This window comes from Emydura macquarii, unplaced genomic scaffold, assembly GCF_026122565.2.
Source record: "Emydura macquarii macquarii isolate MOO-44397 ecotype Brisbane River unplaced genomic scaffold, CSIRO-AGI_Emac_v2 contig_2636, whole genome shotgun sequence".
In the NCBI taxonomy this organism is placed as follows: domain Eukaryota; kingdom Metazoa; phylum Chordata; order Testudines; family Chelidae; genus Emydura; species Emydura macquarii.
The window spans coordinates 45,406,845-45,431,969 of record NW_027132773.1 but is presented as its reverse complement, the minus strand read 5'-3'; the positions used below and the strand labels follow the sequence as shown (position 1 = coordinate 45,431,969).

Sequence of the window (25,125 nt, the reverse complement as noted above, 5' to 3'; positions counted from 1 at the left end):
GGGACTTTGAATAACCTGTGATCTTAAGGAAAATTAGAAATAGGCTTTCAGCTCTAAAGGGTGATTTTGCTTTGGTTACATTTTCAAGGTCTTTGCAAAGGAAATGGCTAGACATTTACTTTTGAGGAAAAAAAAAGACAAAAGCTGAGAGTCTGCCTTACATTTCTAGTCCTACTGACTGTGCCTAGTCCCCTGGGAGAAAGACCTTCAGGGATGTATGCTGCCTGCAATCTATGACTTCTTGATTTCTGCCCACTTTTCCCTCTAGAATAAAACTCCCTATGCAGTATTTACAAATAATCCTCCTGGATTTGGTCTGTACAATTCTATCCATCTAATCCTATGTCCTATCATTGGCAGTAGCCAGTACCATTTGTTTCAAAGGAAGAGGGGAAAAAACCTCACAGTAGGCAGTTGTGTTGTAAAATCTGAGAAGACATGGTTCTATTTAGATCCTTCGTTAACACATTAGCACACACAAAGTGAATTTGCTCAGTTAAGAGGACAAATTAGGAAAGGCTGGGCATTTGACTGGTCTCCAGTAGTCTTAGTCTTAGATGCTTAGGCCCAATTACAAAAAAACAAGTTACTTAATAGAGTTATTTTAATTAGCAATGTAAGGTTAGAATTCGAATTTGAACGTTGTTTAAGACTGAACAGTTACAAAAGAAAAGAAAAATGAAATAAAACAGAAATAAAACAAGCATAGTAACTACAAAAGGAAAAAAAGTCATTTTTACATGCACTTGTGCTAGGTAGGCAGTAAGCCAACCCTTCAAGCTGCTCAGTGTCTGTGCATCTTTTCTCTCTGTGGTGTGGGAAGAGGTTTCATGACTACAAACCCTCCTTTCCCTTCCCAACTCCCTTCTGAGTTGATTTCTGAATGTTTGCCTTGTAAGTTCTTCAGGGCAATGACCATACCTTTTAACTTGTTAATGCGCCTTGTAAACCGCCATGCACACTGATGGTCCGGCATACAAATAAATATATTCATATGTACAACATTTGTTCTAAAAGATGCCAGCCAATCAAGATGTTTAACTTTCAGTTAGTTCATCTTTTACTCAACAGGTGGCATTAGCATATATTAAAGTAAAGACATTTAAATAGGCTTCTAACAGATGGCACCACGATGGAATCAAAACAGTAGGCCTCAGCCTACATCAGGGCACTCTTACTGGAATATTTAACAATGTTTGACAATGCTCAAATAATAGGTGGTCAGCTGACTACTCAATTGAGATTGGCTGGCTTGTCAGGCCTAAAATCTGGTGTTATATTAACAACCCAGCTGAGAACCAAGGGACATTTATACGTTCCTGTCCTGGATGATTTATAGACATCCCCTCCCTCACTGAAACCTAGGGTTCTTCTTCGAATGATGGATCCTATATGGATTCCAGACATGAGTGCCTGCAGAGGACTAGATTGGACAACCTCTTGAGGTCCCTTCCAGTCCTACATTCCAGTCCTAGCCTCAGATGCACCACATGGCCAACACACGATGCACGTGCGGGTCAATGGACACTACTATGAACAATTCTGGTTCTGATACATGGCACGCATGCGTACCCACGTCTGGAATCCATAGAGGGACCACACATTTCAAAGAACCTCCAGTTACAGTAACCTCCCCACAACATTTTCAGTGACAGTCCCTCTGTCAGGGTCCTATGGGAAGCTTGTCTCTGGCCCCCTGTGCTCATTGAATCATAGAATTGTAAGACTGGAAGGGACCTCAAGAGGTCTCCTAGTACAGTCTCCTGCACTCATGGCAGAACAAAGTATTATCTAGATCATCCCTGCCAGGTGTTTGTCTAACCAGTTTCTAAAAATCAGCAGTGATGAAGATCCCACAACCTCCCTAAGTAATTTATTCCAGTGCTTAACTAGCCAAACAGTTAGGAAATTTTTCCTAATGTCCAATCTAAACCACCATTGCTGCAAATTAAGCCCATTGTTTCTTGTCCTATCCTCAGAGGTGAAGGAGAAAAATTTTTCTCCCTCCTCCTTGTAACAACGTTTTTTGTACTTGAAAACTGTTCTCCCCCTTCAAGTCTTCTCTTCTCCAGACTAAATTAACCCAGTGTTTTAAATCTTCCTTCATAGGTCATGCTTTCTTGGCCTTTAATCATTTTTGCAGCTCTTCTCTGGAATTTCTCCAGTTTGTCCACATCTGAAATGTGGCACCCAGAATTGAACACAATACTCCAGATGAGGCCTAATCAGCATGGAGTAGAGCAGAAGAATTACTTCTCGTGTCTTGCTTACAACACTCCTGCTAATACATCCCAGAATGATGCTTGCTTTTTTTTGCAACAGTGTTACACTGTTGACTCAAATTTAGCTTATGATCAAATAAGAACTCCAGATTGTTTTCTACAATACTCCTTCCTAGGCAGTCATTTCTCATTTTGTATATGTGCATCTGATTGTTCCTTCCTAAGGGGAGTACTTTGCTTTTGTCCTTACTAAATTTCATCCTGTTTACTTCAGATCGTTTCTCCAGTTTGTCAGGATAATTTTGAATTTTAATCGTATCCTCCAAAACACTTGCAACTCCTCCCAGACTGGTATCATTCGCAGACTTTATAAGTGTACTCTCTATGCCATTATCTAAATATATTATGATACAATATTTAATCATGTGATGACAAGACATTTGTTTTGCAGATCCACTACCTCATTTATGCTATATCTACACTACAGTTTATATTGGCATAATTTTTGTTGCTCAGAGGGGTGAATAAATCACACACCTCCCCCCGAGCAACATAAGTTACATCAACATAAGCACTGGTGTGGACAGAGCTATGTTGGCGGGAGAGCTTCTCCTGCTTAAATAACTTCTGCCGCTTGCAGTGACTGGAGTTAAGTAGTTAGAGAGGTGACATTACAGAGCTTACAGCGGTGCAGCTGTGCCACTGTTAACTCTCTAGTATAGCCGTACCCTTAGTGAGCAGGCTGGGCCTGGAGAGAGGCAGATGGTTAAAAGAAGAGAAATGATGATCTACTGTTTTTAATGCAATGTACTGAGACACAGAAATTCATTGTATTCTGTTTCTGGATGTGTCACAGATTTACTACATGGTGCTGGGCAAGATTGTATCAGAACGTGTACATACAAACTTGTAGGAAAGACTGGAATTCTTGCATTTCCTAACTTCTGAGTACTTAACTTTGCAACCTCAATGTTCTTTTAATGTAATTTATTTAATTCTATGTACGTTTGGTTTGGCCTGGAATTTTCTTTTCTCTCCTTTCAACACAGGACAACAGGGAAAGTAAAATGGGGATAAACTGTCACAATAACTACATGTACACGTAACCGGCTGGTTAAATGTGTTTTGTCCCCTTCTATTGGCTACCATATAGAGGAAAATAACCTGCTGTCAGATGATGGGGTTATTCCTTTAGCTCAAGTGGTAGAGATCCATGTTTAAGGTTTTATGATCAGTCCCAGCAGGTGACCTATGGAGAGGAGAGTTACATACACAATGGTTGTATTTTTTTTCTTCAGTTCCAGACTGTGGCAATTTGATCTGTTCTTGTATCTGAGCATCCTTGGAAGTGTTTGCCTGGGAGAGCATAATCTGGTCAGTAAACATGTTAGTAAATGGAGGCCTTAGGATTTATTTATTACTGTAAAAAGAGGAATTCTGCTTCCATTCAGCTGGATTGGACCAACATGACCATGAATTATTATTTCTGTCCAAAGTGAGGTAGCAACCATGTTAAGATAACTCAACAGGCAAGGAAAGTAATTATGCATTTGTGATATCTGTGTTCTTAAAAACACTAATGCTCTAGGGCCAGATCTTATCCTGACTTCAGTTGGTGTAATTCTGCTGAAGTCAATGGATCTAACATGATTTATACCAGCTGAGGTTCTGGTCCCCAGAACTTGTTCTGTTACAACAAAAAAGAGTTTCTTACCATGTAATGGTTACAGTCTTGAAACACACTGGTATTGGTCCATGTGGAAGACAGTCATACATGTCTGTTATTTTGGCTAGAAAGGTGGGAAAAATTCACCATGATATAGAGAAGCGATCCATTGGAGAAGGAATGAAAGGAGAAAATCCGAATGAATAGATAGGAATATGCTGCAGTGGGATGGAAATACTGAGAAATCTATCTGGCCGTTTTAAAGCATCCATCAGCCTGGTACGGACAACGTAATTGAACTCTCATGGTGGCATGCCCAGTAAGTGTATGCTCTAAGAAGATTGTGAGGGATTCAGCAATGTATAATCACCATTCACGTGTAATATGATTCCGATTGTTTGCTTGTGAATTATAACTAAGTATGGGATTATCCTGAGAAAGGATGTAATGCTCATCTGGAATGTCATGCTTGAAATGAATAAACACTAGAGTTCTACAGTATTGGCTTATCTGTCTGATTGCAAGAGCCATTGGAACACATTTTAGGTCTGTAGTACTGCGCCCCACAAGAAATGACCTAAGAACCTCTGTATTATGAACAACTAGTGTGCCTCTTAAGAGGGCTGAATGACTTGAATGGGAGCTGAATCAGGCTCTCGGTATGCAGTACTTTAAAACACATTCCACATCTCACCCATGCGGTGGGTAAGACACAGCATCGTGCATGGCTTTGTAGCTCACAGATCTACACAAAAGTATTAGACAGACCTCTTACTTGTATTCGTACGGATGGGGCTTCACCTGCTGATACTGTCAGCGGCAAAAATCTCATTGACTTCAGTGATGAATGATTTGGTCTCCAAAGTACAGTATTGTTAAACAGTCTCACTATAGCATGTGGAGCCTGATGCTTCTTTCAGCCTTTTCTTTTTTTTTAAACAAGCACATTTTCCTACTGAATATTTGTTTTGTTCAGCAGCTTTGGTGTTTACACAAATGGTAAATATGTCAATTAATGCATCCTCTAAGACTGAATGGTGTTTTCCGATATAGGTTCTATACAGTTGTTTTTAACCTTGTTATTATTGCTTGTATTATCACTGGACGTTGGGGCCCATCAAGGCTCAGTACTCCAGCATGCTGAGGTACACAGAACAAAAAGATGGGTCCTTCCACGAGGGTTTACAGTCTAAGACAAGAGACAACAGAGGGACATAAAAAGACTGACAGGGTAGCACAAGCAAACAATGAGACAATATTGGCCAGAATGATAGGCAAGGATCTCAGCATACCAGCTCCTTAACTGTCGTCAAGATTTTTGTAGGCATCATGCCAAAGGAGGGATTTGAAAGAGGATATCGTGTTAGTTTTGTGAATATTTAAGGGGAGCTCCTCTTAAGCAGGAGGGACTGCATGGGAGAAAGCATGAAGATGCGTATTTTAAATTTCAGTTATTGGATAAGAGAATGTTTTCTTTTAACCTGCCGAGATCACCGCTACCAAAATTGTGTGTGTCTTATTTTGTAAGAGAAACTGAGTTAATTGAAATCTCCAGTGCAGAAGAGATTATAATACCATTATGTATTCTAGCCCTTACATAATGCTTGCGTGTCACTGTGTTGTACAGTACATGTTAAAGGCTCAGCCTTGTAAACACACACAACTGAGATCATAGGGACTACTCGTGTGAGTAAAGTTACTCCTGTGTGTGTTTGCAACTCTCGGACCTATGATTATATTATACACATTATTTAGGATCAAATTATCTGCCTGTGTAACTGATCAGTTCCACTGCCTTCAGTTAAGTTGTGCTCATTTACAGCAGGAAAGAATTTGACCCTATATAACAAAAAATACATTTACGATTTATTTTTGGCTTAGTATGTTGAATGCACACCCACATGTAAATATCCCCTCATGCCTACATGTTGTTTTGCAATGATAGTTTTGAATTATACTGCTTTGCTCTCTGGAGAGTCCCTGTTCCAGCTTTCAAGAAAGAAAAGGCAATGTAATAGATGTGTGTTCTGCTGTTTTACCTCAGATGGATTCAACCAATTAGCAGATTTCCTCAAATTACTGCCAACATGGAATCTTTAAAAAAAATAAAAAGTTACTTGTTTGTTTGAAAGAATTCTGTCAGCATTTGGAAACAGCACAGCTGCAACTATAATTACCATTAATGATTTTAAGGTACTGGTATTTTATATATTGCCTTAGTTACTCTGATCTGTTGTCATGACATTACTATATTTAACACAACAGATAATATGTGGCTGCCATTCCCTGAGGCCCCCTTGAAAACATGTTACATGTTTGTCAGAGTTTGTCCCACCAAATTGGCTCTGGTGTAGCTTATGTATCAACTTAATATGCCTTTTGTTTCTGAGGACAGTATTCTGTAGGAAGTGCACACAGTATGATGGACTCATGTTTCGACACTTCTCCCATTTCTAACTAATCTAAACCATCTTTGAAGTAATCTTCCCCTTCTCTGCCACGTTCTTAAACTTCTTTTCACCGAGTTGCTCCACAGAGTCCCATGACATCTTACGAAATCCAAACCAGCTGGAATATTCTGAGTTGTCGGAAGACTGATAAATAAAGACTCTCTTAGTTTGGTTAACTGGGTGGAATGTTTCTCTTCATAAGGAACTGTCAATTTAACTAGCAGATATATTCAGTCAGTTCTGGGCCAGTCTGATTAGCTCTGTGGGAAATGTGTTTGAGCAGAAGGGAAGAAATGTGCCATCTCTTCAGGTTGGTTTTTTTCTACTTTCAGTTCCAGTGGTTTTGGATATGCTTAAGGAGTTGTAATCAACCACCTGTGAGATGGACTTGGGTCCTTCATGGTTGGTTAAGGTAAGCATAGAAATTATGGGCCCATTGTCATTTGAATAGGGCAAGCTGCCAGCAATGGGTATGCAAGCTCTACTTAAACTCATACTATTTGCATTGTAATATTGCATCATTCGCTTTATGACCTTGAATCTCCCTTTTTGGAGAAAGGTTATTGAGAAGGTTGTGTTGGAGTAATTCCACCTACACTTAAATTCTACAGATTTTCTTGGTCCTTCTCAGTCTGGTTTGAACTGTTTGTGATAAAATTTGGCTAAGAAGGAAGTGATGGCTATTAGGTAGAGGAAGCACTTACAGGATTGGGTGGAGGAGATATCTACACTGTGACTGAGGGTATATGCCCTCCATTCAATCTTCTAATCCAATATGATCCATTACTGAAAAAATGGGAGAACAGCAATGTGGGCATTAATAAAAAAAAGCCAGAATTTGCCAACATCTCCTTGTAGTGATATCTGAAATATCAGCATTTTCACATACTTAAGACAGGAAATTACTGTGTGCTGTCAGTTGGCAAATGTTGACTTTTTAATGGTGAGGTTCACAACAGCCATGGTCTTCACTGCCTTTCACCAGGCATCTGTGATCCTTTCTCTCTAACGTGGACCTCACACTTGTCTTTGTCACCAGGCTCCAATACTCTAATGTGCTTTACTCAAAGGTCTCCTTGAAATCTGCCTACAAGCTTTAACTAGGACAGAGCATAATTGCCCACCTGCTGAATAGGGCATACTGCTGTGAGTCCATACACTCATAGAATCATAGAAATGTAGGGCTGAAAGGTTATGAAGTTCAGCCCCCCGTGCAGAGGCAGGAGCAAATAGATAGATGTTTGTCTAACCTGTTTTAAAAATGACAGGGATTCCACAACATCCCTTGGAGCCCTATTCTTGTGCTTAACTATCTTTATAATATTAAAGTTTTCATAATATCTAAAATAAATCTTCCTTGCTGCAAATTAAGACAACTACTTCTTGTCCTACTTTCAGTGGACACAGAGAATAATTGATCATCATCTTCTTTATAACGGTCCTTAAAATTTATGAACCCGTCGCCCCTCAGTCTTGTTTCCTCAAGGCCAGCTCATGGCCAGTCTTCTTTCCTCATGGCCAGCTTTTTAAACATTTCTTCATAGGTCATTTTTTCTAAACCTTTTATAATTTTTGTTCTCTCCTCTGGATTCTCTCCAATTAGTCCACATCTTTCTTAAAGTCCAGAACTGGACACAGTACTCCAGCTGAGGCCTCACCAGTAATGTGTAGAGCTAGACAGTTTTCTCCTGTGTCTTACATATGACATTCCTGTTAATACACAAAATGATATTAGACTTTTTCACAACTGCATCACACATTTGTTGGACTAGATGACCTCTGAGGTCCCTTCCAACTCTAATATTCTAAGATTCTATGATATTGAATTTGTGATCCACTATCGTCCCAGATCATTAACAGCAGTGCTACTGCCTAGCCAGTTATTCCCCATTTTGTAGTTGTGCATAAATTTTCTTTCCTAATCACAGTACTTTGCATTTGTCTTTATTTAATTTAATCTTGTTGATTTCAGACCAATTCTCCAATTTGTCAAGGTTCTTTTGAATTCTAATCCTGTCCTTCATAGTGCTAGCAAACCCTCTGAGCTTGGTGTCATCCACAGATTTTATAAGCATACACTCCATTCCATTATCCAAGTCGTTAATGAAAATATTGAGAAGTACTGGACCCAGGACTGACACCCGCAGAACCTCACTGGATACACTCTGACAGTATGACACTGAACCATTGATAACTACTCTTTGAGTACAGATTTTCAACCAGTTGTGCAACCATCTTATAGTAATTTCTCCTAGACCACATATCACTAGTTTGCTTATAAGAATGTCACATGGGACTGTCTCAAAAGCCTTTTTAAAACCAAGATATATCATGTATACAGCCTTCCCCATTATCCACTAGGCCACTAATCCTGTCAAAAAAGGAAATTAGGTTGATTTGGCATGATTTGTTCTTGGCAAATCCATGTAGACTATTCCTTATAAGCCTATTATCCTTCAGATGCCTGTTTAATCATTTGTTCCAGTATATTTCCATGTATCAAAGTTAGGCTGTCTGGTCTATAATTCACTGCATCCTCTTTGTTCCCCTTTGTAAAAATAAGTACTATGTTCCTTCTCCAGTCCTCTGGGACCTCACCATTCCTTCATGAGTTCTCAAAGGTATTTGCTAATGGTTCTGAGATTACTTAAGCTGCTTACTTAAGCATGGTAGGGTGAATTTAATAAGAACATAAGAATGGAATACTGGGTCAGACCAATGGTCCAGCCAGTCCAATATCCTGTCTTCTGACAGTGGCCAGTGCCAGATGCTTCAGAGCAAATGAACAGAACAGACAGTTATCAGGTGATCCATCCCCTGTTGGACAGTCCCAGCTTCTGACAATCAGAAGCTTAAGGGCATCCAAAGCATTGGGTTGCATTTCTGACCATCTTGATGAATAGCCATTGATGGACCTATCCCCCATGAACTTATCTAATTTTCTTTTGAACCCAGTTATATTTTTGGCCTTCAAGACATCCCATGGCAAAAAGTTCCACAGGTTGACTGTGCATTGTGTGAAGAACAACTTTCTTATATTTGTTTTAAAACATTCACCTATTAATTTCATTGGGTGACCCCTGATTCTTGATTTTATACACTTCTATCATATCCCTCTTTTTTCTAAGCTCAACAGTCCCAGTCTTTTTAATCTCTCCTCATATGGAAGCTGTTCTATACCCTAATCATTTGTGTTGCCCTTCTCTGCTCTTTTTCCAATTCTAATACTTTTTTCTTGAGATGAGGTGACCAGAACTGCATCAGTATTCAAGATGCTGGAGTATCATGGATTTATATGGTATCTATCTCTTTTCTAATGCTTCCTAAAATTCTGTTAGCTTTTTTGACTGCTGTGCACATTGAAGAGATGTTTTCAGAAAACTATCCACAATGACTCCAAAATCTTTCTTGAGTGGTAACAGCTATTTTAGACCCTATCACTTTATATGTATAGTTGGAATTGTGTTTTCCAATGTGCACTACTTTGCATTTATCATCATTGACTTTCATCTGCCATTTTGTTGCCAGTCACTCATGTAACCCCCTTCTATTTCTGGGTTACTTGGGAGCCGGCAACAGTTTGTTAACAACAAAGGAGAGATCCCAGCGGTTGTAACTCTTCACAGTACAGTTTGGAGTAAATTATCATGAATAATTTAATATTGTCTGCAACTTTGCCACCTAACTGTTTACTCCTTTTTCCAGATCATTTATGAATACATGGAACAGCACTGATCCCAGTACAGGTCCTTGGGGGACCCTGCTATTTACCTCTCTCCACTGTAAAAACTGACTATTTATTCATTCCCTTTGTTTCCTATCTTTTAATCAGTTACTGATCCAAGAGAGGACCAGCAGCTTCCCAGCAGCAGGCAGTTTATCCCATGACTGCCTACTTTGCTTAAGAGCCTTTGGTCTTCCCAACTGTAAACTCCCAATCAAGTTCCAGGAACCTTATCAAACAGGCTTTCTGAAACTGTTTACTCCTTTTTCCAGATCATTTATGAATACATGGAACAAGATACAGTCTATTTATTCCTACCCTTTGTTTCCTATTCCCTTTTATCCCATGACTGCCTACTTTGCTTAAGAGCCTTTGGTCAGGAACCTTATCAAAGGCTTTCTGAAAGTCCAAGTACAGTCTATCCATTGGATCACCTTTTTCCATATATTTGACCCCCACAAAGAATTCTAATAGACTGGTGAGGCATGATTTCCCTTTACAAAAGCTGTGTTGACTCTTCCCCAACATACTGTGTTCATCTGTGTGTCTGATAATTCTGTTCTTTGCTATAGTTTCAACCAATTTGGCTGGTACTGAAGTTAGGCTTTCAGACTTTTAATTGCCAGGATTGTCTCTGGAGTCTTCTTTAAAGAAATTGCATTACTTAACTATCCTCTAGTCATTTGATACAGAGTCAGATTTAAGTGGTAGGTTACAAGCCACAGTTAGTAGTTCTGGAATATCATATTTGAGTTTCTTCAGAACTCTTGGGTGAATAACATCTGTTCCTGGTGACTTATTACTGTTTAATTTATCAATTTGTTCCAAAATGTCCTTTATTGACACCTCAGTCTGGGACAGTTCCTCAGATATGTCACCTAAAAAGAATGGCTCAGCTGTGGGAATCTACCTCACATCCTCTACAGCGGGAACTGATGCAATTAATTCATTCAGCTTGTCCACAACAGCCTTGTCTTCCTTAAATGCTCCTTTAGCACCTTGATTGTCCAGTGGCCCCTCTGATTGTTTTGCAGCCTTCCTTCTTCTGTTGTACTTTAAAAAAAATGGCTCTTTTTGTCTTTTTCTAGTTGCTCTTCAAATTATTTTTTGGCCTGCTTAATTATACTTTTACACTTGCCAGAGTTTATGCTTCTTTCTGTTTTCCTTGTCAGGCCCTGCTGATTTGAATACATCTAAGTTATCTAAATATTCCTTAACCTGTTCTTTCCCTATTTTGCCTGGTACAATTTACCTTTTTAGTGAAGTCTGAGGCAAAATAGGCATCTCCTTTCCCACTATGAAGAGGACACATACTCTTCTTCATTTTTCTCTTGCTCCTAATTAGGGCTGTGAATTAAGGACAGTTAATGCATATGATTAATGCAAAACAAATTAAGTAAAAAAATAGTTTTGATTAATCACAGTTTTAATCGCGCTGTTAAACAATAATAGAATACCAATTGAAATTTACTATAAATATTTTTGGATGTTTTTCTACATTTTCAAATATATTGATTTCAGTTACAACACAGAATACAAAGTGTACAGTACTCACTTTATATTATTTTTATTACATGTATTTGCACTGTAAAAAAGATAAACTAAAGATATTAGTGTTTTTAAATTCACCTCATACAAATACACTCAGTCTTACTTGTAGTTCAGCCAATTGTTCAGACAAATAAGTTAGTTTACATATATGGGAGATAATGTTGCCCACTTCTTATTTACAATGTCACTTGAAAGTGACAATAGGCATTCACATGGCACTGTTGTAGCTGGTGGAAGGATTTATGTGCCAGATATGCTAAACATTCATATGCCCCTTCATGCTTCGACTCATAGTCTCTAACATTTTGTTTTTGAGTGCAGTTATATTAAAAAAAAATTCTACATTTGTAAGTTGCACTTTCATGATAAAGAGATTGCACTATAGTACTTGTCTGAGGTGAACTGAAAATTAATATTTTCTTTTGTTTATCTTTTTTACCGTGCAAATATTGTAATAAAAATAATAATAGAAAGTGAGCACTGTATACTTTGTATTCTGTATAATTGAGATGAAAATATATGAAAATGTACAAAAACATCCAAAATATTTATAAGAAATTTAAATTGGTATTATATTATTGTTCAACAGTGTAATTGAAGTTGTGATTAATCATGACTTTTTTTTAATCTCATGATTAATTGTGATTTTTTTTAATTGCATGACAGCCCTATTCCTAATGTATTTAGAGAACCTCTTTTTATTGCCTCTTGTGTCCCTTGCTAGTTGTAACTCATTTTGTGCCTTAGCCTATGTCAAGCATTGGCTTCCTGTTTGCTTCCTTGTGCCATTTAAGGTCTGTGGTGAAATGAAAGCATTCAATGGTCTGGGATTCTGAGACCTCTCACTGTATTTCCTGCTGCAACAGTTAAGATTGCTGTCATCCCTTGTGTTGACTAGTGTCAAGGATTTCTCAGTCAAGGCATGCTTTGGAGATATGGCAGCACCCAAGACTAATGACAGGATACAATTCAAAACACATGTTTATGTGCTCTATTTTTGTTGTTGTTGTAACAGTATTATTTAAGTTTATTTTTTATTCCAGACAAGATAATTGTGATTAATATTTCTGTAAAGAAAAACAGTGCTTCTTTAGTGCTGTCATTATGGGTAGCTTTATGTTAGTGATGTTTTCATTTTTATAAATATGCATGTCATTGCTAATAGTAATAGACATTCTATAGATCATTATAATGATAACATGAAGTTTAACAGATTAAATTAAAAAAATAGAGACACTAGGTTTTTGAACAATACAGCATTATATTGTTATGAGTTATCTCATTTTGATTTTTTTTTTAGACATACAAATAAGAAAGTGCCTTGGTTGAAATAGTCTTGAAATGTAGTTTTGAAATGAAATATTAATACTTTCTGATAATTTGATAGTATGATGGTGGATTTTAAAATTAGAACTTTTACAATAAAATATTTTAGTATGAATATTTAACAATTAAAGTGCAAGAACACATGTGAAGGACATACCCGGCATTCATGGTCCCTGCTGGAGCCCTGAAATCCTACCACACCACACCCCAGGAAAGGAGCAGCAAAGATGGGTCTTCCAAGCCTGCCTAGAGAGGCTGCATGGAAGCAGCCAATCAGATCCCAGCAGGCTTAGCTAGATGGAGGTTTCAGGACTTTAGCAGTTCAGTTCTTGTCCGGGGACAGAGAGGTAGGGAAGGGTGCTCCTTTTTGGCTAAAGACACTTGAGTAATAACCATAGTTTGGCTGAATTTCCTTAAGCTGGAAAAAAGATAGGACCCGAGAACTTTAACTCTGGGGTAAGAGGTGACGATAAAGGAGCCAGGTGGGAATAGGTCTGGGGAAATAGCAGCAATTAATTGAAGGATGTGGTACGGGGCTGCTGTTTATAGGGTCCCTGGACTGGAACCTGGACTAGCGGGAGGACCTGGGTTCCCTCACCAGCCACTAGTGAAGTGGTATAAACCCTAAGAAGGGGATCAACGTAGTCTGGAAGCCCAAGCAAAAGGATGAATTTAAAGGATCCAGAGTAGGGGGTGAAGACCTTGGTGAGGATAGATAAACAGTGTTGTTGAACTCTCTGCTACCCTGGAACAGGTTCATTGTGACTGTGTGATCCAGTTGGACAACTGATACTCTGTAAGCTAGAGGGGCAGGAACCTGTGGGAATGGTGTTCCCGCACTTTTGCACACATTTGGCTTCACACACGCTGTATGTGCAAGGTCATGCTGCATGGAGAATTATATTTTATACAGAACTGTGCCGGGGGGGCCTGCAAGTGGGGTGGAGTCACTCTCCTCACCTCCCAGTGTAACAGAGGCAGAGTACCTGCACTTACAAAATCAGGCGTACATGCCAGCTGATAACTTACAGGGGGTGCTAGGAGCAGGAAAGGGTTTGCTGTATCACTTGCAGAGCAGCAAGAGATGTTCAAAAGATGAATGTCCCCTGTTATACCACCACATATATTATCTTGTCTACAGCTGACAATTTCATATTTCCTTTGATCCCAACGAGATAACAACCAATTTTAGTAGTGTCCTCTTGAGGATGGGGTTTCTTAATATCCCAGTGCCTAGAATAAATTGCCTACATTCCAGATATTCAGTGACCAGAACCAGCATGGCAATACAGTACTTGATTCTGAATTCATCAGCTCTCTCGGATGGTTTTATTTTGGCCTATTTTTGAATTAACAGTCTGAGGCAATAAAATTCACAAAGAAGACAAGGAACACATAATTCAGAATGCATATAAAACTTGCAAATTATCACTCAGCATCAAAAGAACTAAACTGTGTGTTTCCCATTGGACTATCTTTTTTTTTTTTTTTTCTTGCCTCACAGAGATTTATATTCCTGTGGGAATGTGATACCAAGCAGCTTTTGAATGCAGCTGCAGATAGTAGTAATGGAGATAAGGATTTGAAGGAATTTTGATATTTCAGCCCTGCTATGACATCAGAACTCTTCTATGAGAAATACAGAATTAGGGCAGTCAAAATACAGATAATCAATGATTGGTGATTATTGTTATTTGTAAGTACTGTGTCTATTACCATGTTCTCATATTAATTTATAGTAAGTTGTAAGAACATAATTAGCCAGAGCTCAGCTGTTGTAAATCACCAGAGCTCCATCTAGAACAAGTGAACTATTATGGATCAAAATATATGTGACCTCCTTAAGGGTTGTAAAACTCCTTATCTATTGTCAGCCAGATGGTTATGGGGAAGGGAATGAGACGGAGACAGAAAAGGAGATAGCTCTAAGATTCAAGGATACATGCAGCCCATACAATATCACCCAACTAGCGGCACAATGAACTATGTGAACACTTGAAAGCCACTGTAAAAGGAATGTAATTCTGCTCCTACTGGAAACAATAGAAAAACTCCCTTTGACATCAGTGGATGTGAGAAGTATACAAGCTTTTCTATGTGTCTGTTTAATACATTTTTATTCTAGTATTGACAAGAGCTTGGTTCTTTTTTTTTGGAGGCAGGGAGGGGGTGTAAAGTATGGTAGTTGTATAGCCTCAGAGAGCTTGGAAACCTCACGGCGAGACTGATTCAGGAAGATGTGAGCGCCTACTCTAATCTGCCCACTGCCTTCTGCTTTTATAGAGTACATTCATGTGCTGTTGACAGCCACCCACTCCTGATGGAGCAGTTAGGTGTCCTATAGCAGCAATAACCATGTGTTATAAGTGGTTTCCAACCCGTGACCCATGGGCCAAAAGTGGCCTGTGGAGTCTTTCAAAGTGGCCCGCCGCTCCCCTCCTGCTGGCTGCAGAAGGAAGCCGCTGCCTAAGGACCCAGGCGGAGCGCGTTGCTGCGGGGCTACAAGACTGATGCAGGCTCCTTGCTGCAGCCAAGAGGATGGGAGATCAGCGCTCCCCTCCCCCTGACTATAGCAGGGAGCATTGCAAAGTGCTCCGCCTGGGTCCCTAGGTGCTGGGGTCCCTTCTGGAGTCAGAGGGAGAGGAGTATGGATCTCCCGTCTCTCTGAGTGCCGAAGGGAGCCACTGCCTAGGGACCCAGGTGGAGCGCACGAGGCTACAGGATGCATGCAGTTTCCCTACTGCAGCCAAGGGGACAGGAGATCAGCAAGAAGGTAGCCTCCTCGCTGAACTCCTTCTGTCTGGCTACAGGAGGAGGACGCATTTGGCAGAGACTGGCAGCCCTTCAGGGTTGTACAAATGTTATCTGTGGCTCTCGAGCCAAAAGGATTGGGAACCCCTGTGCTATATAAATTGAAATATGTGTGGTTGTACGCTGAAAAGTGACTCTATGGCATTCTGTGTTTCCATTTTGATTGTAGCTCATTGATTTCCATACTGAATTTATTTGGTTTACAAATGTAAAAGGTACTTTCTCTAACTCCCAATCCCATAACCTCACCCCAGATTCTGGCAGTGTAGATGGGTTCTTTCCATCTCACCCAATAATGGAAGTTCTGCAGGTCAACTTGCTCTTCTCTCACCTGCATTTTTTGCAATCTCACTGTGTTCAGATTATGATTTGAGTAATACTTTTGCAAACTCCTGTATAGGGATTACATGAGCTAGATTTCAATCTCAAATTACTACGAAACGTCATTGAAACAATCTTATCTTGTATTTAGACATGACATGAGATATGGGTGGGGGAAGAGGTTCTGCTGATTTGGATTGTGTGATGTTGAGTAACTCCTGTATAATTGTGTTTGTAAATAGCTTTGTGTGCCCTCAGGAGGAGTTTCTTTAAAATGGAAATCTAGATTAAAAAGAAAGTGTTTAAATTATTTTTCCTCTGGGATTTGAATTTATTTTTAAAATATATTCATTAACCTGAGTAAGACTTAAAACAGTCATTATGTAAATGTTTATTGATATTTTTAACAAACAAAAAGATCATAGTAATCATTCTGTTATTTAAGGAACACCCAGCCAGGAAACAATACAACCTAACTGCAGTCGTTGGTGTTACAAAACTGACAAATGTAGTGGATAGCTTAAGTTCGGGTCTCTTTTTATAAGAAACTCAAAAGTTTGAGAAGCTTTTGATAAATGGGTCCAGTTTTGACCAGTATTTGTAATCAAATGTAAAGTGTTCCAAATCCCAGTATGCCTATCTTACTTATCAATTTACTATGGATTTCTAAAAGCATATGAACACTGAATAAAATATGATCGGTGGGTTATCCCTTCATTTAAGTATTAACTTTGCTTACTTACACACGCACATGTATATATATATTTTACTGCAAATGCAGTTACATAAACTGATATAGATATAATATCTGTGAGACGGGAAGACCATAGCTGAAGTATTTGAAATGGTATGGGTTTATGTAACTGCATTTGCAATGTCTTTAGTACGAAAAATGATTTAAGGCAGTTGAAAAGCTGCCTTGTGGAATCAGCTGGGAAATGGGAATCAAAGTTCCAAATGTGGCTAATGGCAATTTACATGTAATCTAGGGCAATGGTCATAATAAATGACTCTCTCAAATCAAGATACTTGCAATTGGCAGTGAACACCATTGATTGTTGCCCTCTATCTTAACTCCCTTTAACCATCTCTGAATTCAAGCCAATATGAGTTGAGCCAGTAAAAACAAGCAGAAGATGGTGTATGGTGTATAACTGATCATGTGGCAAAGTATGCTGATAACTATGGTGATTTTCAGGCTTAACTCATACAGCACCATTTCCAGAGTGCCCTGAGATGTACTTTTCAGCCCTTAGAATGGTGTCATTGGTGCTCGGGTTGCATGCTCACTGTACATATTATCACATCGTATTGTTGGATAGACAGTCTTCCAGTCACTGAGATATGGTAGCGTGTCTCAGAACAAGCCATGGGTGGGGCTGGAGAAAACACCCCTTCAGGTGTGGAATAAAATGTATCTGTTTATTGATAAATATTTTTAACGAATTGGTAACATCTGCCTGGAATAAGGTAAGGGAAAAGACTGAGGACTGTGAACTACAATAATAGAAGTATGCTGAATCCTTTAAACTAATGTTAAAGGAAGCCTTTTGATGGGATATTCAGACCCCACGCTGAGCAATAGGAGGTTAGTAAGCTAATGTGTGCTGAGGTGTCTCCATGCCATCACACCAGTGAGAAATGTCATAATTGGAGGGAAGCTCTTAAAAGGGAGAAACACAACTCAATTAATGAGAGAATAGGGAGGAGAGCAGACACTACATCCTCAACTCCTGGAGAGAGGGCTGGCTGAAGGTAGGGAGCTCCTTAGATGACTGCTGTCTGACGACCCTTCCCAGAAGGAAGGAAGGACCTGATGCAGACTCCCCCGAATAAGGGACTATGCCTCTTCATTTACTTGTGAACTCATTTCAGGGCTCTATCCTGGCCAGTCCCCTCTGAAGGAAGAATCTTAATCCATTTGTGGAACCACTCATTTGCGCTAATTCCCATCGGTTTCTGTTTGCTGACGCTCCAGAAGGGCAGACTATCTGGGGCTTGGCCAGAGCGCTGAGTCTCTTGAGACTGGACTGGCTGCTGAAAAACCCAGACATTGCAGAGCAAAGGGCCAGGTGAGTGCTGGAGCCAGACCTAGGGGGGATCCTGGCATAGGAAGTGAAGTGACAAGCCCACATTAGTTCCAGCTACTTGACCATTGGTAGGCAATATTTTCCCTTTCACTTTTTATATTAATGTAAGGGTTTGGGCAGACTTTTGCAATTTTTCCTGACAATTCCATCTAATGTTGCTCTGAAAGAGCAATGACTGATCCAGATGGAAAGCTGCTTTTCAGAGGCACCTTGTAAAGTTGTATCCTGTCTTAAGCAAATGGCATGAATTATGTTGCAGTATTTATACAGCACTGACCAGCAGAAGCAAATCACCTACAACTATTATTTTGACTAAAAATATACAATTTACATTTTATTTTAGACAGGCAATCATTAATGGAAGTAAATTAAATGGACACAGACCAATTTATAATTTGTGAGGCAGTTGGATGACTCATAATACTGTAGTTCTTTAATATTCTTTTTAGGAGGCACATAAGGTATTTATTCTTTTAATCTTTTCTTCTATTTTTCTTTTATCCTTTGGGCTATTCCTTATATTGTGGATTTTTACCTTTAATTTTGTATCTATAAATATTCTAAAATAAGCACTTCTAAAAATAAGGCAGTTATTTAGGTGTCTACATATGGATATAGATGCCTAAATTTGAATATGCTCATTTAAGTGACTTGTCCTAAGTCTGCCAACTTCCCGTGCTGTGCTGTAACCACCAAGGTTCATTTTTTCATATATGGTGAAACATTGCTACAAACAGTCCACGCTCCTATAATCCCTAAAGCTCACATTAGGCTCTCTGGATCAACCTGGATCCTACTGAAAACTATTCACACTGTGAGTGTCACTATTACTCCTATATTGACTTCCAGAATCTCATGGCGGTAATGAGATGGTACAAGATTCTGTTACCGTGTTCATCTTTGGGTACGTTAATGTGTTGGTGGTAAATTTTGGCTTCAGATTTCATTATCGGCAATGTGGCAGAATTGCCATATTTGAAAGCGCCAGGGCTGTTATGACTCATCTTCTCAGTTCTCATTGCTGAGAGGAAGTATTGTCCAGGGATTAGGTGTTACTCTGGGACCTGGAAGAACTAAGTTCAATTACCTGCACTGCACAGACTTCCTGTGTGACCTTGGGCAAGTCAGTCTCTCTGGGTCGCAGTTCTCCAACTGTAAAATACTTCCTACCTTAGAAGGATATTGTGGAAATCAATACATTGAAGGACTGGGAGGTGCTCAAATACTATAGTCTGTGTATGTGGGGGTGGGGCAATTGGGTTGGATGGAGTGATGGTGATTCATCCTGTCATGCTTCTTGGGGTTACCCAGACCTCTGAGTCATCTTGTTGCCACTTGCCTCGAGTATGAGGGAATCTAGCCTGTGCCAGCTGGGTGTTAGCTCCCTAACACAGCCAGCTGTCAGCCATTCAAGCACCCTCCTCTGGGCTATACCACCCCGGCTGGTTGACAATAGATGCAGGGCCGGCCCTAAACCAGGCACTCCAGGCAAGGAGTATCTTCGGTGCCACCCCTCCATTTGTTAAACTTTTGAATATCTTATTTTTTTTTGCATTTGTAGCCCATTTCAGGACTTTGATGCATGATTTGCATACATGGCTTATCCCGTCATATAAGATCAGACAATCATAGAAGATTAGGGTTGGAAGAGACCTCAGGAGGTCATCTAGTTCAACCCCCTGCTCAAAGCAGGAACAACCCCAACTAAATCATCCCAACCAGGGCTTTGTCAAGCTGCACCTTAAAAACCTCTAAGGATAGAGATTCTACCACCTCCCTAGGTAACCATTCCAGTGCTTCACCACCCTCCCAGGGAAAGTTTTTCCTAATATCCAACCTAGATCTCCCCCATTTAAACTTGAGACCATTGCTCCTGGTTCTGTCATCTACTACCACTGAGAACAGCCTAGCTCCATCCTCCCTTTCAGGTAGTTTATGGCTGCTATCAAATCCCCCTATATTCTTCTATTTTGCAGACTAAACAAACCTAGTTCCCTCAGACTCACCTCAAAAGTCCTGTGTTCCAGCCCCCTAATAGTTTTTGTTGCCCTCCTCTGGACTCTCCAATTTATCCATATCCTGTCTGTAATGGGGGGCCCAAAACGATACAATATTCCAAATGTGGCCTCACCAGTGCCAAATAGAGGGAAATAATCATTTCCCTCCATCTGCTGGCATTGCTTGTACTGATGCAGCCCAATATGCCGTTAACCTTCTTGGTAATAAGGGTACACTCTTGACTCATATCTAGGTTCTTGTCCACTGTAACCCCCAGGTCCTTTTGATAAATTTGCATGTTAGGATCTGTAAATCTTTTTTTATTCATGCCATATATATTCAAATTAAAAACAAAATTAGTTTCCTCTAAACTTATAGAAAAGTTCTAAAGTTATAGAAACTTTTTAATTTTAAGAAGAACTAAAATGTATTTACATCAAGAAATTGAATTGTGCACCAACGTTGGGTGGACCAGTATTAAATTGTGTTATAGAAGGTGACAGCCTTAGAATGTTAACCCTAGTCCTTTAGTTCAGAAGGTTGCTTTTCTCACCTTTGCCCTTGCAAACTGGAACACAGTGTCAGAGAGATCCAAAGACTAGCCAATGGCATTTTCCAAGTGATAAAATAGCAAATCGCTGCTTACACTCTTCAAGTCGTTAAACACAAGTACACTTTCACAATTACACAATAAAACAAGGTTAACAATATCACAGCTGGGTTCTCACTTCACTTCAGTTCATTCTTATTTCTCACTGACTGACTGCCGACACCTCACCCCTTATATACCCACAGCCGCATGGTTGACAACATTTTAGAAAGTTTGAGGAAAATGTAGTTCTAGAAAGTTTGGAAGGTTCCATGAGATTCTACAAAGGTCCAGAACATTCTAGGAGGTTAGTGAAAGATGGCTCCACATCTTTGCCCTTGAAAACTGAAACACAGTGTCAGAGAGATCCAAAGACTAGTCAATGGCATTTTCCAAGTGATAAAATAGCAAATCGCTATTATATCTGAAACATTTTACTTCAAACATGCTATTTTTCCCTTAGGGCAAGTCTACACTACAAAAAATTACAATCCCCACACCCCTAAAAAACAGATTTATACCGACCTAACCCCTTTTCCTGTCAATATAGTTACCATCTCTCATGGAGGTGGACTAACTGCACTGAAAGGACAAGCTCTCCTGTCGGCATAGTAGAGTCTTCACTGAACACTACTGTGGCACAACTGTACTGCGCTGCAGCATTCGAAGTGTAGAACTTCAGTCAGAAAAAACGCTGATTCCATTAAAGTCAATGGCCTAACTCCCACTGACATTAGCAGAGCCAGAGTTTGGCCCTTGGAGAAAACACATTATTAATTCTGTAGTCCAGATGAGGGGACAAAAGAGCCATTGGAAAGGTAGAATGTAGAGGTTAAATAGTCATTTATAGTTTGCTCTTGAAAAAGCATAACATCCAGGCTTGATAAATCGGCAAAGCTGCTCTAAAGCTTTCTTGTCCTTGCAACTATGTTTTTATTGCTCGAACGTCTTAGACTCTCCATAATTGCTTTTTTTTTTTTTTTTAGTGGACACCCAATTCCTCTTTCATTTTCATGTATAACTTCTTTCATCAGGGTGCCTTTTCTTCATAGCTGGAACATGGCATTAGTAATCACAAATTCTGGGATCTATTTCCATCTCTGCTCCTTATCAAAGCTCTTAACCACTCTATGCCTCGGCTTTCCCAACTGTAAAATCAATATAATTACCTTCAGTGCCCTGAGGAATGGCTCCAGGATGCATACATTATTTATTAGGCATGTTGAGCTGATGAAAGGCACGATATAAGTGCAAAATATTGTATTGTATTTTTATTATAGATCTACTTTGTTTATGGTGCTTTTGGTTTCTTTTAAGAAATTGTCCTTCTTAAGGTCAGTCCCTGTAAGGCTATTATATAATAACTGTTAGTTTAGTTGATGGTAGTATTTGTAAGCTCCAGCTGTATCTGTCTCTCTTTGAATGCCTCGTTGAAGGTTTTTTTTTCTAAACTCTGTCTGGCTTCATTTTTGGATGTCTCTAAATTCCTCCCTGGGTTGAGCTGCAGCTATGAAGAGAGAACTATACCTCTTTAATCCAGAGGGTCAGGAGTTTAAAAGAACTAAAGCAGCATGGAATATCTCACATAGGCTAGTTAATCAGGGGGATCCCAAAGTGTCTTGTAGTCATAGATGGTCCTCACAGCCGAGAGAGGTTGTCAGAGGTCTTGTGCGGTTTACCTGTGCTATGCAGCTTCGATTGCCCAAAGGTCCTGGGGACACAAGCAATTTTTTGGATAATCAGAAGTACCAGCTGTGCAAAATACCAAACCTAAGATGGATGCTGCAAGCTTTTACTCACATGAGTAGTCCTTACTCACATAAGCATTCTGAATGAAGTCAGTGTGACTACTTGTGTAAGAAGGGTTATTCATGTGAGTAAAGGCTTGCAAGATTAGTAGTTCAGCCACTTTTATTAACTTCCTTCAAAAGAAAATCCATCAACTACCAAGTCCTGGTGCTGTTTCAAAGACCACAGAGTCTTTGAGTCTTTCCATTGGCTTTGGATCAGAGCCCTGGTGACTTGTTGCTCTTTGATGTATCAGATTGTTCTGGCACCTCCATCTCTGACTTTGCTTCTCAATTGAAAAAAACAGGTCTAGAGCAAGTTCATGGCATTTTTCTTAATTCTCTGACTCCTGGAGTCCTGTGATTAAATGATAATCTCAGCCTTTTCCTTTTAAAGTAAATTCCAGCCCATGAAGCTGCAGATAAAAATGTGAAAAAGTAAATGCAAAGGCTATAAACTCAGAAGGCAAATAATAAGATTCCAAATTTATTATTTTTTTAATCTCATTATTTTAAAGCTAGTTTTATCATTTTCAGTTCCCAACATAATTTTTGAAAATGTAGGGTTGAAAATACTTCCTTTTTAGTTAATCCTTTATTCAGAGGAATCACGTAGTTTGTCAGGCATGTTCTTAACATCTTTAATTGCATCCTTTTCTCCTCATAGTGCAGAGCAGACTCACCAATCCTCTTGCAGGCTTTCAGCTCCTGATATACTTACAATGGTTTTATAATGTGTGTGTATGTGTATTTTCCTTGCTCTCCAAATTAGACACTCAGAAGAACAGTCAGTGATTTGGCTTAATATGATGTTTGAGTTCTCATTTATATCCTACGTTGAAATTGGCATTTGTCTCAGACTGCTCTACATATTAGAAGCAGGTATCCATTTAGGTACCTATTTTCAATTCCCCTGATATCTGAGCACCAAAGGAGGGAGGTCCTAATATGTATTTCATCATGCCTAATTTCTTGGGTGAGAAGTCTTTGAAGCTACACTCAAGGTGAAAACTACATGTGTGTCAGTGGTCTTATTATTTTTAAAAGATCCATGATTCTGGAAGATGTATGCTCATTCACACTGTGAGGGCTGTACACCAAAGCTGAATACATGGCACTCATCTACCCAGCAACTAAGAGGTTAAAAGTCTGAAAAGCTCTATTATATCCCTGTGCAGTTGTGACATTCCCTCCCTGCAATCCGGAGTGGTGTGTAGCTGTGTCACCCCAATTCCTCACTCCTGGGCCCTGACTTACCCTGCTTTGCTGTGTGAACCACCCACTCCTGGGTCAGCCCACGCCCAGCCTCCTGCGAGTAATTGGTCCCTGGCCTAGTGAAGGAGCGCTTCTGGCCAGCCACTCATGGGATAGACCCCCAGTCCCAGATGCAACCCTGGAAACTGCCATCTTGCAGGGTTCAGTGCTGTACGCTCCACCCTGTAAGCTCATTTACAGTTGTCTGTCAATTTATCAAAGAAATTGATATGCACCAGATCTGTCACTCTAAGTGAGGTCTCTGCACACACTCAATCCATATGCACTGTTTTAGATAAGACAAACAAATAAGTTTATTGATTAGGGTAAGACATTAAGTGATTTCAAGTCAGATTAATATAAACCAAAAGATTAATAAATGAGTCAAGGAGTTAATCATGATTAACTAAAAGATAACTCGTATTCTAAACTAAGGTTAATATTCCAGTCTCTTTCAATCCATGACATTAACTTTTATGATGTCAGTTTACCACATAGGCTGGTTGTGATGCATCTTGCAGCCAGGCTCCCGCTCCCTGTGGGTAGGTGCCAGTCCTTGATGTCGCTTGGGAGAAAGATTCCAGGGGAGAGCCCCTACACAAAGACACAAACTTTAACAAGTTTCCTTGACACCCCCTGATGTCAGGTGATCGTCCATGCCCAGCAGTGGATGTGATTTTTCCCTCTTGAGCCAAAGTACTCAAAGGTGCTTAGGCCAGTCCATTGTTCCTGTGTGCATACCTCTGCAGGGCACGGAAACACAGCTTTGTGTTTGTCCATATCTATTCAAGTCATGTGAGACACACATTTGGGGATATGGTACAGTAGAGTTTCATATCTCATTCATATGACATTGCAGGAAACATGCTTCCATAACAATAAAGCTCAGTATGTCATGAGCATTCCAAAAACATCTTACATGGCATACTTCGTATCAGACAATACACAGTTACAGTGTAAGCGTGAAGATGAATGACACACAAGTCACACCATAAGGGTGTATATGGGGTACAGCATGTCACAGCAGTACTGATTCGTCTTTGCACTTATGGTGTTCTCACTTTGTACTCAGATCAAAAAAAAAAAAAAGAAAAAAAAGCTATTGTCATTTTAAATCAAAGTAGAAAATAATTCTGTTTAATGGAGGTGGTCATCTCTGATATTTTTTTTTTTTTCTAGAATGGCTTTTTTTAGACCGAGAGGACATTGACACTGCATCCTTCTCAGAACAGCTTTTGCTTTTTGTGTGTGTTGCATTAAAGATAAATTGAGTCCTGATGTTACACAGGCAGAAAGCTCTGTTAGGTCATGGTAGCAGTAAGTCCTAACCTTTTAG

The 25,125-nt window shown here is 39.6% G+C and overlaps 1 protein-coding gene across 2 annotated transcripts in view; it reads left to right on the top strand.

Annotated features, from left to right (window-relative positions):
* The window catches only part of SEMA3D (semaphorin 3D), a 197,834-nt gene that overhangs the window by 26,938 nt on the left and 145,771 nt on the right, over positions 1–25,125 (top strand). Inside the window, exon 1 of one of the 2 annotated variants that reach the window (XM_067564560.1) lies at positions 18,056–18,143. The exons of the other annotated variant lie outside the window; for it this stretch is intronic. The gene's annotated coding sequence lies outside the window, so the exon portion shown is untranslated. Of the gene's footprint in view, positions 1–18,055; positions 18,144–25,125 lie in introns of those variants that run through there. 2 annotated transcript variants of the gene reach the window in all.